Here is a 15,836-nt window from a genome sequence, read left to right as displayed (position 1 = left end):
TCCAAAGCAATCTCCACATTTATTGATTTATTTATTTAAGATTTTATTTATTCATGAGAGACACAGGCAGAGGGAGAAGCAGGCTCCCTGCAGGACCCCAGGATCATGACCTGAGCTGAAGGCAGACGCTCAACCACTGAGCCACCCAGGCGTCCCCAATCTCCGCGTTTAATGCAATCCCTATCAAAATACCAACAGTATTTTTCACAGAACTGGAACAAACAATCTCAAAATTTATATAGAAATAGAAAAGACCCGGGTGGCCCCGATGGCTTGGCAGTTTAGCGCTGCCTTCAGCCCAGGGCGTGATCCTGGAGTCCTGGGATCGAGTCCCACGTCAGGCTCCCTGCATGGAGCCTGCTTCTCCCTCTGCCTGTGTCTGTGCCCCTCTCTTTGTTTCTTTTTTTTTTTTTTTTCCTCTCTTTGTTTCTAATAAATAAAATCTTAAAAAAAAAAAAAAAAAAAGAAATAGAAAAGACCCGGAATAATCAAAGTAATCTTGAAAAAGAAAAGCAAGAGTCATCATAATTCTGGATTCTAAATTACATTACAAAGCCATAATAATCAAACTGTATGGCACTGGCACAAAAATAGACACATAGATCAATGGATCAGAACATAGAACCCAGAAATGATTCCATAATTACATGGTCAGTTAATCTTTGACAGGGAAGGACAGACTATCCAATGGGAAAAGGATCATCTCTTCAACAAATGGTGTTGGGAAAACTGGGCAGCTACAGGCAAAGGAATGAAACTATACAAAATAAATTCAAAGTGGGGTAAAGACCTAAATATGAGACAGGAAACCATAAAAATCTTAGGAGAGAACATAAGCAGTAACCTCTCAGATATCAGCCATATCTGAGGCACAACATTTCCTAGATATGTCTCCTGAGGCAAGGGAAACAAAAGCAAAAATAAACTATTGGGACTTCATCAAAATAAAGAGCTTTTCTGGGACGCCTGGATGGCTTAGCAGTTGAGTCTGCCGTCAGCTCAGGGCGTGATCCCGGGGTCCGGGATTGTGTCCCGCGTCGGACTCCCTGCATGGAGCCTGCTTCTCCTTCTGCCTGTGTCTCTGCCCCTCTCTGTGTGTCTCTCATGAATAAATAAATAAAATCGTTTTAAAAAATAAAATAAAAACTTCTGCACAGTGAAGGAAACGATCAACAAAACTAAACGGCAACCTACAGGATGCGAGAAGATACTTGCAAATGACATATCTGATAAAGGGTTAGTTTCCAAAATATATAGAGAACTGATAGAACCCAACACCCCAAACCCAAACAATCCAATTAAAAAATGGCCAGAAGACATCTCTCCAAAGAAGACATCCAGATGGCCAACAGACACATGAAAGATGCTCAACATCGCTCATCATCAGGGAAATACAAATCAAAACCACAACAAGATCCCACCTCACACCTGTCAGACTGGCTAACATCAACAACGCACGAAACAACAAGTGTTGGTGAGGAAGCAGAGGAAAAGGAACCCTTGTGCACTGTGGATGGGGATGCAAACTGCTATAGCCATTGCGGAAAACGGTGTGGAGGTTCCTCAAAAAGTTAAAAACAGAGCTACCCTATGACCCAGAAAATTGCACTATTAGGTATTTATCCAAATGACACAAATGTCCATCAATAGATGAACAGATAAAGAAGATGTGGTGTATACACAATGGAATATTACTCCGCCATCAGAAAGGATGAGATCTTGCCATTTGCAATAACATGGACAGAGCTAGAGGGTGTTGAGATGTCAGTCAGAGAAAGACAAACACCAATTTCATTCATATGTGGAATTTAATGAACGAAACAAACAAGCAAAGGGAAAAAAAGTAAGAAAGAGGCAAAACAAGAAACAGACTCTCAACTACAGGAATAAACTGATGATTACCAGAGGGAGGAGAGTGAGGGGACGGGTGAAATAGGTAATGGAGTTTAAAAAAAAAAAAAATCAATTAGGAAATGAGAAAAAGTCATGAACAGACATTTCCCTAAAGAAAGTATATGGATGGAAAATAAACCCATGAAAAGGCTGTTCTACATCGTTAGCTATTAAGGAAATGCAAATCATGACCACAAGGAGGTGTCACTACCTATCCATTAGAACAGCTTTGAAAAATAGTGGTAGTATCAAATATTGGCAAGGAATGTAGGAACCGGATCTCCCATACATTTCAGTAGAAATATAAAATGGTATATAGCCATTCTGGAAACATCACTTACTATAAAATGAAACACGTCCTTCTTATGGAAGCTGGCAATTGTACTGTTGGGTAATTATGCCAGAGAAATAACAACTTACATAGACATGAAAAAGGTATGCTTGGGCTTACACTGTGGCTTTATTTGCAATAGGCAAGAATGGGAAACAACCCCAATATCCTTCAATGGGTGAGTGGCCAGACTGTGGTCCTCCCACACCACGGAGTGCGACATAGCAGAAAAAGGAACACACTACCGATACGCATGGCCCCTGGGACAGGTCTGTAGGGCCTTATGTGGAGGGAGAACAGCCAGTGTTAAAAGGTTGCAAACTGTAGGACTCCAATTCTGTAACAGTTTTTGAAAGGACATAATTATCAATTATCAAGAATCAATTATTGGTCTCCAGGGGAGAGCTGGGAGTGGGGTGGAGGGCGAATACTTCAGGGCATCACAAGGCAGTTCCTTAGAGGCGACCCAAGGGGCAGTTCTGTATCTTAGATGGTGGAGGTGGTTATACAAATTTGTGCAGCAGATAAAACCGCACAAAACCAAACTACTATTACTACGACTATGGTTATTGCTACTACAATTACCAGTCCTGCCGTTACGACGACTACTACCAAGGCTACAACACCTGCTGCTACTACTGCCACTATTACTACTGCTACCACCACCACTACTACTAGTAGGACCATTGCTGCTGCTACTACTATTACTACCACCACTAGTACTACTGCTACTACTACTGGTAGGATTATGACTACTACTACTACTACTACTACTATTTCCACTACTCTTGCTACCATTATGACCCACACCACTAATTACTGCTGCTGCTGCTGCTACTACTACTTCTGTTGTTGCTGCTGTTACTAACACTGCTACTATTAGTACTTCTGTTATTACCAATACTATTACTGTTACCACTACTACCACTGCTCCTCCTCCTCCTCCTATTACTCCTACCACACACACATAACTGAGTGCAGGTAAAAATTGGTAAAATTGGGATAAAGTTTGTAGTCTAATTAGCAGTACCGCACCATATTATTTTCTAGGTTTTCATACTGTACTAACGTTAGGTAAGATGTTACCACTGGAAGGAGCTGGGTAAATGTTATAGGAGACTCTGTGCTATTTTTGCTACTTCCTACGAGTCTGTGATTTTTTTCAGAATAAAAGTCAAAACTAGGTTTGTTTGTTTGTTTTTTTTTTTTACAAATAATGTTTCTTATAGCAAACAGAGAAATTCTGAAACGAGAAGCTCCGAAACCCGGTTTCAAACTCAGCTAACACGTTTAACAACAGTACTGTGCAGAACTGGAGAGATTTTATGAGCCAAAAACTAAGCCATGCGAGATGGTCCAAAAGGCAGCACATAGAGAGCCAGACGGGAACGCGAGAGATGAGACACACGCAGGCACCGTGCAGGCCCCGACCTACATTCGCTCAGGCTCCAAGGAGAAGGGAGGGGGCGGAGCCGAGGCTGTGTCTGCAGGGACTGACTCAGGCACCCGGCACGTTCCAAGCAAGCCTGACTGAGGAACTCATCCTGGCTGCAGCATAATAGGATCTCAAGAAAACAAAGACAAAGAAGAGATCTCCAGAGCAAATAAAGAAATAAATGAGATTATTCTCAAAGGAGCAGTCATTAGGCCGAAGGCTTCCTTCTCAACAGCAAGCACGGTTGCCAGAACAGAAGTAGAGCTGCGGTGTGCTGGAAATCACGGTGCGCTGAGGTCTGGCCCGCGTGTGGTCGGCGTTCCAGACAATCAGAAAACGGGGACTTTCTTCCCAGTGGACCCACTCTACAGTCAATGGTAAAGGGTATTGTTCAGGCACAAGGAAAATGGCCACAGAAAGAATACTGGATTTGCAGAAAGAAATACAGAATAAAAAATGTAAAAATATGAATAAAAGGAAATGAATATCAACCATATAGGACAATGATGTTTGTTGTTTACTTAACTGATTATTAAGTCTCCTAGGACTTAAATATAAAAATTCACTATTTCATGGTAACAGGATAGTTTTTTCTTTTTTCCATTTTTTTAAACAATTTTATTTATTTATTTGAGAAAGCAAGAGCATGAAAGAGAGAGATTACAAGCAGCGGGGAGGGGCAGAGGGAGAAGCAGACTCCCTCACTGAGCAGGGAGCCTGACACGGAACTTGATCCCAGGACCCTGAGATCATGACCGGAGCCAAATGCAGATGCTTCACTGACTGAGCCACCCAGGTGCCAATTTTTCTTTTAATTTTTAAAATTCCTTAAACATCCCCAGATACTATGATTAGATAAACAAAGAAAAACCCCGAGACCTCTTCAGGGGTCAAATCCCCTGGATCAAATCCCCAGGATCGGGGTAGGTGTGGCCAGAACACAGCAGCAGGGTCTGAGTGAGTTCCCGGATGCACAGCGTTTGTAGGAAATAGTAAGTGGGGAAGAGGCCTTTGAATCACAAAGCTCAGAACCCGTCCCCCCGCCCCCAAATACCAACATCTCCCACAAAGAAATAGAACTGACGCTAAGTGGGAATCTAGGTGAATATTCTGAGAGCAAATGTTGAAACTCCAGGAGGTATGTGCTGAACCCACGTCCCCAGGTTCTGGGAAGGTGGAAACAAAGGAAGAAAGACAGGAGGGAGGGAGGGAGGGAGGGAAGGCAGGAAGGCTGCAAGGAAGGGAGGAAGGAGCTTGTAGGAAATTTAAACAGTGCTGAGGGCTCTAAGTCCTCAGGAATCTCAGAAATATACAATCTTCACTTCTGGAGAAAGAACCATATGGAGAAAAAAAAATGTCCCCAAAACAGCACAAGTGAAGCTACTGGAACACAGAAGTTTTCAGAGAAGGACAATGGGAGGAGGAACAGCCTCAGTGTGTCCTGGCTGACCACCTGACCCGTTAGGACAGGTGATGGCGGAGGGTGCAGGATGAGGGGGTGGGCCAAGGGTGATGGCTGAGGGTGATGGCTGAGGGTGACAGTTGAGGGTGATGGCTGAGGGTGACAGCTGAGGGGGTGGGCATAGCACAGCCATGGGAGGGGAGCATTGTGGTGGTGGGGGGAGTACTGAGCACTGTTCCTCTCCAGATGACGGACATCAGACTGTGGAAGTCCTCCAGAAGCAGGAGTGATGCTCACCAATAGGAAGGCCTGTGCGGAGGCCATTTAAAAAATCTTTCATGGCCAAAATAAAGGAGAAATCCCTTGGTCCACAAGGCTAGGAAAGTTATTCTGGCTCATTCCCAATTCCTCTGCAGGAACCTCTTCCCAAATGGTCCAGAAAATGCCTTATTAAAAAAAAAAAAAAGGCAGAAGAGAATTATGATTCAATCCCATAAAATAGTGAAAATAAAACACTGTAAGAGATAATAAAAATACATCAGAACACTATGAACTCTGGGAAATGAACTAGGGGTGGTGGAAGGGGAGGTGGGCGGGGGTGGGGGTGAATGGGTGACGGGCACTGAGGGGGGCACTTGACGGGATGAGCACTGGGTGTTATTCTGTATGTTGACAAACTGAACACCAATAAAATTTAATAATTTAATAATTTAATAAGTTCAAATTTATTTATTTCTTTAATAAATTTATTTATTTAATTTATTAATTTAATTTATTTAATAAATTTAAATTTATTTATTTATTTAATAAATTTAATAAATTTAAAATTTATTATTAAAAAACAGCAAAAAAAAGAAAACTATGAACCCAAGGTAGAAAATTATAGTCTAATTAATATGCCAAATTGAACAAAAAATTTGAAAATCATCAACATTTTAGAAGAACAAATTTTATTTTTTATTTATTTTTTAGAAGAGCAAAATTTAAAATAGAATTAGAACATCTCAAAGTGACATGGCAAGAAAACCAGAAGACATAAAAAGGTGGTTGGTAGAGAGCTCAGGAATAAACCAGAATGTTTGTCAGAAGTGAGAAGCAGAAGAAGCATATGAGCAAAGAGCACAGAAGGCCCAGGAAAGAGCGTAGAGAAGAGAAACGAGAAAAAAAATAATGAGACAGATGTGCAGGAAGGAGACTCCAGAGAACATGACGGACACAATGCACGGGCAAGAGAGAGCCACCGTCCGTGCATGTGAGTACACCCCGCTGCGTCTCCACGTATACTCGTGAATCACCCCAAAACACTTCCGGGCGTAAAACAGCCTGAATCTACACCGTGACTGGGCACCCGACGTTCCTGAAGATTCAAGCCTGAGCAGCTTACAGCAAGACACACTTCAGGAAAACAGATGTTAGAGCCAAGTCTTCGGGGCACCCAGCCTAAAAGGTCCCACACACTTATAATGAAAAGAACATCAGAGCGAGGAGGTCGGGGTTCTCGACAGCAATGCAGAAGCAAAGCAACACTTTTTAAGACACTAAAGTGAAAAAAAAAAATAAACCAACCATTTTATGCAGCTAAATTACAGCTGTGCTGTAAAGGCCACAGATAAAAAGATGTGAACGTGCAGGAACCCCGGGAACATTTTCCTGCAGAGCCTACCCCGAAGAACCCAACACGAGTGGGTTCCAGCCAACCACGAGGTAAGTGGAGAAGCTATGTCACAAGAAGTACGGTGACAAGCATCAGGTACATTTAGCTCTAGAACCTGAACTAAATGACGCAGTTGGTGGTGACAGAGTAACGTATAAACGTTCCATGTGATGGAGATAAGGAACCGATAAAGCTAATAACGTGGGAGAAGAGGTGGGGGAGTATCGAGGGGAGCCTTAGAGCCCCCGAGAGGGAGTAGCCTGGAGGGAGAGAAGCGGCTCCCAGCTCCCTCTAACCCCTAGGAGAGCACATCAATAGATGAGGGAAAAGAAAAAAAGAAAAGAGAGGTTTTTGTGAATTATATAGACAATATTGGGATCCTGGGTGGCTCAGCGGTTTGGCCCCTGCCTTCGGCCCAGGGCATGATCCTGGAGTCCCAGGATCGAGTCCCATGTCGGGCTCCCTGCACGGAGCTTGCTTCTCCCTCTGCCTGTGTCTCTGCCTCTCTCTCTCTCTCTCCCTAGGTCTGTATGAGAGATACAGAGAAGCATGCAGGGAGCCCGATGTGGGACTTAATCCCGGGACTCCAGGATCACGACCTGGGCCGAAGGCAGTGCTAAACCACTGAGCCACTGAGGCTGCCCATATTTTTACTTTAGAATCATATAAATGTTTACATAATCAAAAATAAGAATTTTTTTAATCCCCCCCCCAAAAAAAACCAAGTATACATGAAGCTGGTGACATAACCACACAGACAGAAGAATTGTGGCAACTGACTTTAAAGCACAGGAATCTGTCTCGATCTTCTCAGGGATGGACAGACATGCCAGGAAATCTTGATTAGCCATTTGTGGGCACCAATAATATTCCAAACTGATTATATGTACATTTAGGGTAAAGCACATAAGTAATAAGTAATAATGCTAATAAGACAAAAAAGAAACAAGTACTAAATTTAAAAATTTTTAAGTAGAAACTCTGCGATCTTACATTTGACTGAGAACTATTTCTATGAACTCACTTTCCCCTTCTTTTCCCCTCCTTCACTCTCTCCACTAAAACTATGAAAAAGTGATGACGCGCAATTACAATAAGCACCCTTAATGCCTAGACTATGGTCTCTAAATATCATTCCCCAACCAGGGCGAAGTAGGGCTCTGAGGAAATTAGCTGATTCCAGGAGATCTGGGAAAGCAAGCATCAGAGAGGAGAACAGGACGCGTCACGTGACAGAGTCAAGGAAACCGTCAAAGACCGGTGTGGTCATATCCACGCGGAAGCCCGCAAACACGGAACAATCTGAGTAAAGAGAAGAATAGTTGCAAGAGAACAAACGTACCATCTACGTAAAATCCATATGTTAATAATAATGCTTTACACAGAAAGAAAAAAAAAGCAGGAAGAGAAACAAAACCCATAGGACGGTGAAAAAAAAATAAAAAAAAATAATTAAATCCAAAGAAGGAAAGAAACAGGTCTCCTGCCTTTCCGGTAGGAAGCATATTTTAGGTGACCGGACAGCCCCAGGGAGTGAGGAGACGTCACCGCATATGGAATAATCCCAGCTCATCCACGTGGAAAGGGTTCCACGGCTGGCAGGTCACTGTTCCACCCGCCCTGACGGAGCAGTGGGTCTGGCGGCAGTGACCGGCGGCCCCGGGGAACCCGCAACAGCCGCCGCGCCCACAACCTGGCTCCCCCCACGGGGCAGTGCACTGGCAGTGCCTGAGTGTGCTCGTCTGGAAAACACGGCTCAGGAGGAACAAAGCCAGGTTCTATGATGTGGGGAGGATAAGGGAGGTGCTCAGTGACCCTGCAAGGACGCAGCAGCCGAGCCCGGGACATGGGACGGCCCGAGAACCACGTGGCCATGGGCGGTGAAGGCCAGGCTCGCTGCGCCGCTTCCTGTGATTTGACACGAAGTCACAGGGGAGCCCGGGTTCGAGGGCAGGGAGCGCTGACCCCATGGGAGGGAAGGAGAAGTCCTGATACGGTGGAAGCAGGGGGCTGGGCCTGCTGCACGGAGGCCACGGCACGCGGACGGTCCACGGTGAGGCGGCGGGCGGGACGGCAGCGCAGGACGGTGCAGGCAACAGGCAGGACGGCGGAGGGCGTTCCGGAGGTGCCGACACGCTCGCAGCCACGCTGTGTGGGGGTCATTCTGGCTCCAGGGGGGCCGTGACTGGTCCCATGACTGTGGCAGTCGGGACAGGGGCGCCTTCAGGATCAGATGACATGGAGCCACTCTGAGGCTCCGTCAATGGGGCCTGCGACCCCCCGCAAGCCTGCCAGATGGCAGCAGTCGGCTCCTGGGGCAGCGGGGGCACATGGCAGGGCGAGGGGAGCATGACACACGGTGATGACCGCCCCCCGCCCCCTGCCCCTCTCACGGGCCCGTCCTTGCCTGGCGAGCTCATGATGCGTCTGGCCCAGCCCGGCCGCTGCCCCGACGCCGCGCAGTCGGCCACACGTGGCTCAGCGGAGCCGGCTGCACCGGCCAGTGCCTGCCGAGCTCGGGGTCGGCCCATCCGCGGTCACGCCGCCGCCACGGAGCAGCACAGCCCCGGAGCTCCGGCCCCCGCCTTCCTGGACTCGGCCTCCGGGCTCGGGGCCGGTCGGGCAGCGCTCCCCGGGTCACGGCGGGCAAGCCGCGGCCGCCCCCTTGGCTGTTCGCCCGGCAGACGCGCACTCCTCCCGCGAGGACCGTCCTCCCGGGGCCGGGCGCAGGGCGGCCGGGTCACAGCAGCCGCAGGACGAGCGCGGCTCCGGGGCAGGTGGGGGAGCCCGGGGGAGCTGGGGGGCCCGAGTGAGCCCCGCCGCCTCCGGGCCGCCCCTCGGGGCTGTCGTGCAGCGCGGTGGCACCTCCGGCCACCCGGCCTCCTGCCCCCGCCGCCGCCTAGCTCGGCAGTCCGGCCGGTACACCGGGGCCTTCGGATGCGCCGCTCCGCTCACGTCCCCATCTGGGCGAGGCTCCCGAGCCGCTGCCGTGTCCAGCGCCGCCGCGAGCAGCGCCTCAGCCTCCGCGCCGAGGCCCGGGAGGACACGCCGCGGTCGGTCTCCGGGAGCTGCTGCGTCCGCGCACACCGGCCGGCCGGTGCCGGGGAGCCAAGAGCCTGGACCTGCCCCCCCCCCCCGTCCCCCCATCAGGAGGGCTGCGTGCACGGCCTGGGGCAGATCCAGCTCCAGACCCAGGCTGGTAGAGAAGCGCAGGCCTCTAGGTGGTGCGTGCGCCATCGCAGGCGACTAGGCACAGGTCCCAAGTGAGCCACGGACAGCGCACACCTGTGCCGGGCGTCACGCTGTGGAGCACACACCCGGGGTGCACCGGGACCCGCGGCCGGGCGTCCCCGCCCCCGTGTGTCAGGGCCCACGGCCTCGGGCCTCCTCAGTCGGGGCCTCTGCAGGGGGACCCAGGGAAGGGGACCGTAATGGTCGCCAACCTCCGAGAGCCAAGGACGTGGGGCGGCCTCTGCCCAGGGGTGCTGACACCCCACTCCCTCCGCTCACCGACCACGACCCGGCGCGGCCTGGCCTTCCCTGCACGTGGGCTTTCACTCGGGTGACCACATGTCGTCTGACGTGTGCTCGCTGGTCCACGTGGCCTGAATTTGTCTCCAACATTCAAAAACCAGACTTCACATTCGAATCCCATGAATGAGGGAACGGGGGAGCCCCCGGGAAGCGTGTGCTCAACGCGCCTGCCGCACGCCGGCCGTCCCCATCCACCTCCGCCTGGGCCCCCAGAGTCCCATCCCCGGACGGTGCCGGTGCCGGGGGGCGGGCAGGGGTCTCTGCGAGGCTGCGGGCGGCCACCTCCCCAGAGCCCACGAGCCGACGGGCCGTCGTGCTTGCAGCTTGTGGAACAAGGTGTCATCCCGGGTGAAAGCCGAAGCTCTTCAGAATCCCGCTGTGACCCCCACGTTACGGAGAAGCAAGACCTCAGCGGCCGACTCCCTGTCTGCATCCACAGAGGACTCCCTCCCTGGTCGCCGTAAATGAATTTCGGAGGCTGGAGGACCCAGACAAGCTGACTAACCAGTTCTGCCAAATTCCGTAAAACGAGGCAGGACCCCAGAAGGCTTCCAGCGCTTCCCTTCCCTAAACAGATCGAAGTACGCCCCCTTTGTCTCCTCAAGAGCCAGGCGTCTGGCGCTCAGGGTGCTCGTCGGCCTCGTGGGCCACACGACGTCGGCACAAGCCGAGAGGCCCCGAGGGTTGCGGGCGCTCCGCAAAGGCTGTGGCCTCTGCTACAGCTCCCCTGGCAGCACGTTCACTCGCGGGGAGGACGGGAAAACAGGATCACGCGCTAGTGCTCCGGACCCCGTGGGACGGGTGCTGCGCTGGGGGCAGGGGGGCTGCAGGAGGGCAGGGGCCCCCGGGACGGAGGATCGGCCACGACGCAGCAGCCCCCGCATCACCGGGACAGGCTTGCCGGGTGCGGGTCCTCCGTTCCGGGCCGAGGAGCAGAGCTGGGCTGCAGGAAGCCCGGAGGCTGGACGCGGGGAAGGACCTTCCTCCCGGGAGAAGACAGCAGGGAGCGGGACACCCGCTGCCCGGGAGGGGTGGGAGGGGGGACCGGGCTGCGCTGGGGCAGGAGAAGGGGGGACCCCGGGCGAGGGCAGGAGCACAGAGCTCCTCGTTTCTGCACAACAGTGACGGGAGCAGATGGTGATCACGCTCCTTTGATTCCCTTCCCTTTTGGAAAAGGCTTAGTCATGAAATGTTTGCAGCATCTTAAATTTGGCTTATAAACGTCGTTATTGTGCCACGCTCCCCCATCGTTACCTATCTTGTTTTATTAAAAATATGATTTACACGACTGTCCAAAGACGGGGATCACTTGCACAAGCAGGGGAGGGAGCACAGTGGGCACAGTGGGGCCGCTCCTGCCCTCTCCCCTGGCCGTGGGTAGTGCGCAGGGGCTGTCTGCCCCCACTGAGAGCTGATCTGAGCCCTGGGGAAGATGTGGCTCACAGCTGGGCTCACTGGCACGCACATGCCCGCCAGGAGCCTGGGGACACGGAGGTCCCTGAGCTCGGGATGGTGCCTGGGGACTCAGGCTGCCCACTTGCCCAGGGAAGCCTACCTCTTGGGGCACTGGGGACCCGACGTCGCTGGGCAGACGGGCACAGACAAGGACCCGGAGACAACAGGAGGCTGCAAAGCTCCATGAGACACACGTGAGGCCCTGGCTGGGGGCCCGGCCAAGCCCGTGAGGCCTTGCTTGTTGCCCACCCACCTAACCAGCGCTTCCTACACCACGGATTGGCTCCTCTGCGGGAGCTCGGGCCCGACACACGGTTTCCCGCCCACGACCCAAGACATGGCCCAGCCACTCCCCCACCTCCAGGCGTCTTGTCTGGGCTCCCAGCAGCCTTGCAGACCACCACAGCGGCCAGCGTGCAGAGGCCACTCCTCTGCTCACCTGTGCCCTCCCTCTGAATGCCGGCGCATTACGTCCCCCCCCCACCTAAAATCACTCCCAGCCCGGAGTAAAGGCGTAGTGCACAGATTCTGCATAAGTGAGAAGAGAAGGAGAAGAGGAATCACAGTACGAGCCCTGGTGCACCCTGACAGCAGGGTGAGGCCACGGCCAGCCGTGTGGCCGAGGAGGAGGAGCAAACCTCTGGACCCTCTCATCACGGCCCACCCGACACGGCCTGGGACCCCCAGGGTGCTTGGCCTGTGCCATCACTCTCTTGGGCAGGGGCAGAAGCTGCAGAAGGGCTTGGGTCATTTCTCGCAACACCCGGAGGGAAGGCCAGAGCCATGCAGGGCTGACCATGGCCAGCAGCCTCCCCAGAGTGAAACACAAAGTGCCCTGTCCTGTCCCAGGGCTGGCAACAGAGCCAGGCAGATGGCCTTCCAGCCATCAGCTCAGGGGAGGTGGGCAGGCCCCAAGCACGGCTCAGGGGCGGGCGACAAAGGACGCAGGGTGGAGGACAGGAGCCAAAGAATGATGGAAGGATTTCCTCCAGGTGACACTGACGTCAGAGGGCCTGTGTGCTCGGCAAAGCCTCGGTCCCCCCTCCCCTCCCATCCCTGTGTCGTGCTTGGCCATACACTTGCTCTTCCCAACCAAAAGTGAGCAAAGGTGGCACATGCCACTCTGTATTCCGGTGACAAACATCCCCCTGATGTCCAGCAGGACCGCAGTGGACCCAAAACCGATGGCGACCACAGCGCAGCCCAGGCCATGCTGACTGTTACGGCAGCCACCGGGGGGCCCGGGGCCACCACCCCAGGAGCAGGGAGGGAGTGAGGAGTGACGGCAGAGGCTGGGACGACGAGGGAGCACACAAGCGTCAGCACCATTACTGCGTGCTGGAGCAGAGCTCCGGTTTCCGGAGGAGCTTGGGGCTGCAGGCAGAGCGTGAAGGGCAGCTGGGGGCACGCCTCGTCGCAGAGGCTGTATTTGAGAAGGGACAAAAAAGACACCCGGGGGTGTGGGGGTGGGCTGGTGTGAGCGCAAACGGGAGGGACAGAAGGGGCTGACCAGGCGACCTGGGAGCGCGGGGGTGCAGCGCGGTGCCCACAGCGGGGGGAGCCGTCCTCAGCACCCTTGGCCTCAAGACTTCCTTGGTCTCATAATAGTCACTGTGGACGCCAACCACGTACTTTTCATTATGTGGGTTGTATCCATCATCACTCACCTTGTTAGAAATGAAAACTACAACTTTAAATATTTTATTAATCATTAATAGTAAATATTAAATATATAACATTTAACATTATATTAATATTAATATAATTATAATATATAATTATATAATAATTACACATTATATTATACTATATATTAATATATTATACATATTAATTATATTATATATTATATATTATATTATATTGTCTTATATATAATTACATAATAGAGAGATATATAATAATTACATATTATTATATTATATTATATATTATATTATATTTTATATTATAAAAAATATATTATATATGATATATATTATATATTACATGTTATAATTATATAATACATAATTATATAACTACATATTATGTATTATATATTATTAATATATTATGTATAATATTAATTATATTATATATTATATATTATATACGGATTATGTTACATATATTATATATAACATACATTATATATGATATATAATTACATATTATATTATTATATAATATATAATTATAATATAATAATTATATAACATAATTGATATAATTTAAACTTTTTTTTTTTTAATTTTTATTTATTTATGATAGTCACAGAGAGAGAGAGAGAGAGGCAGAGACATAGGCAGAGGGAGAAGCAGGCTCCATGCACCGGGAGCCTGACGTGGGATTTGATCCCGGGTCTCCAGGATCACACCCTGGGCCAAAGGCAGGTGCCAAACTGCTGCACCACCCAGGGATCCCAATATAATTTAATATAATATAACATCATGATATTTAACATAATATTAATTATAAATGTTTTATTATTTTATTAATTTTAAATTATTTTGTTAATTCAGTTAACGATAGTAGCAAACCCACGCAAGTTAACTGTATTTTCCCAAACCAGAACTTGCCGAGACCGTGGCACAGGCCCACATTTTCATCCCTCGGTACGTCTGCCCGGGAAGACACAGCCGCGTCCTCCCACCTGCCTCTGTGCTAACCCGTTAGGTGCGCTCGTTCGGGCTGAAATGCGCGGAGCCCACCGGCCCCCACGGACGTGCAGCTGGAGGGGGGAGCGCTATGTCCACAGCCGTCTCAGTAACTGGGGACGCTCTCCTTTGCCAGGACACCGAAGCTCAAGCGGCCACTGCTTAAAGGGCAGTGAGCGGAGAAGGGCGATCTGAACCCAGAGGAAACCGTGGCAAAGAGCCTCCTCGGCTCTACGAGAAACTACGTAAAAAGCCATTGGTTCACCCCAAATTTTGAGTATACCCTTTACCCGTGCATGACTTCCATGATACCACGTAGGGGCCGTTGGGAAGACACTGGTCCAGCGACCATGCAGCTCTCCAGATACTTCCCTACCCAACATCAAAAAAATCCACATTTGTTAATATCACCATCGAGTTCATCAGAAAAGTCTTATGTCTTAGCTGTGAACGGCAGCAGCTATAAATTTGGGGAAATTCTAACTTTTACTTGAGAGGTCAAAGGTCACCGACGGCAACAACCCCACCAGCTGGGAGTCCCGGAAGCGACGGGCTAACGTCAGTCTTTTCTGAGAAAACGTCTGTCAAGTAACGCAGTCTACACCGCCGTCCCCCAGGCCAGCAGGTGAGCGCACCAAAGCCGAGTTGTCACGAAGGCGGGTTCCCGCGGGCGAGGACGGCCCCGATTCCCTCTCCCTGCAGGGCTGAAGGCTCCAGGTTTGGTTCACCGGGTCACTTGGCCTTAACTGAGCGCGTCCTACAGCGAGAAGTCGGACGCAGGGCTCAGTGCCGGCGAAGCAGCCATTCCTGACCTCACAGATCCCCGCAAAGGGTCTCCGGACCCCGCCAGGGCGGCCCCCAGACCCCAGCTTAGCTACTCCCAGGGCTGGGGCTGGACGGCCGAGCTCAGGCTGGGGGCTCCGGCCACCCCCTCCCCCAGGCCTCTCTCCCGCGCGTGGGAATGGCCACCTTCTCCCCGAGTTCTTGCACAGGTTGTCCCTCTGTGCCTGTCTGTGTCCTCGTCTCTTCGCATGAGCCACCTGTCCTCCCGGGTCAGCCACCCTATGACCTCATTTAACCCCCGTCAAGGCCCGGTCTCCAGGTACGGCCACACTGAGGGGTTGGGGGGGGGGAACAGTTCAGTCCACGGCACCCCATATCCAAACTGCTTCCAGCCGGGAAGTGGGGGGAGCAGAAGGCTGGAGCTTTTGTTCCGGCTTTGGAACCCCAGGGCTCCAGAGCGACAGGAGGCAGATGGGGAGCTCACTAAGCCCAGGCTGGGATGCGCTGAGCTGTTGGTCGTCTGCCTCACGGGGAAGGAGGGTGTAAGCCACCGTGAGCAGAGTGCAAACTGGGGTGGCTGTATTACCTATCACTCCCGTCCCGGAGAGAGGTCAGGCCACGTGTGTAATGTCTCCTGTGGGAAGAAGTTTCACCGGCCTGTGTACAGCGGTCCTGCTCCCTTCCTTCCACTACTGATAAGGAAAGGGCGA

General features: G+C 51.0%; 1 protein-coding gene across 20 annotated transcripts in view; it reads right to left on the bottom strand.

Annotated features, from left to right (window-relative positions):
• Nucleotides 1-15,836, bottom strand: part of PCBP3 (poly(rC) binding protein 3) — a 251,944-nt gene that overhangs the window by 65,961 nt on the left and 170,147 nt on the right. The gene's annotated exons all lie outside the window — the stretch shown is intronic.

This window comes from Canis lupus, chromosome 31 (assembly GCF_003254725.2).
Source record: "Canis lupus dingo isolate Sandy chromosome 31, ASM325472v2, whole genome shotgun sequence".
In the NCBI taxonomy this organism is placed as follows: Eukaryota; Metazoa; Chordata; class Mammalia; order Carnivora; family Canidae; genus Canis; species Canis lupus.
Note: the sequence above shows the minus strand (reverse complement) of the source record. Positions and strands in the feature narration are given on the sequence as shown.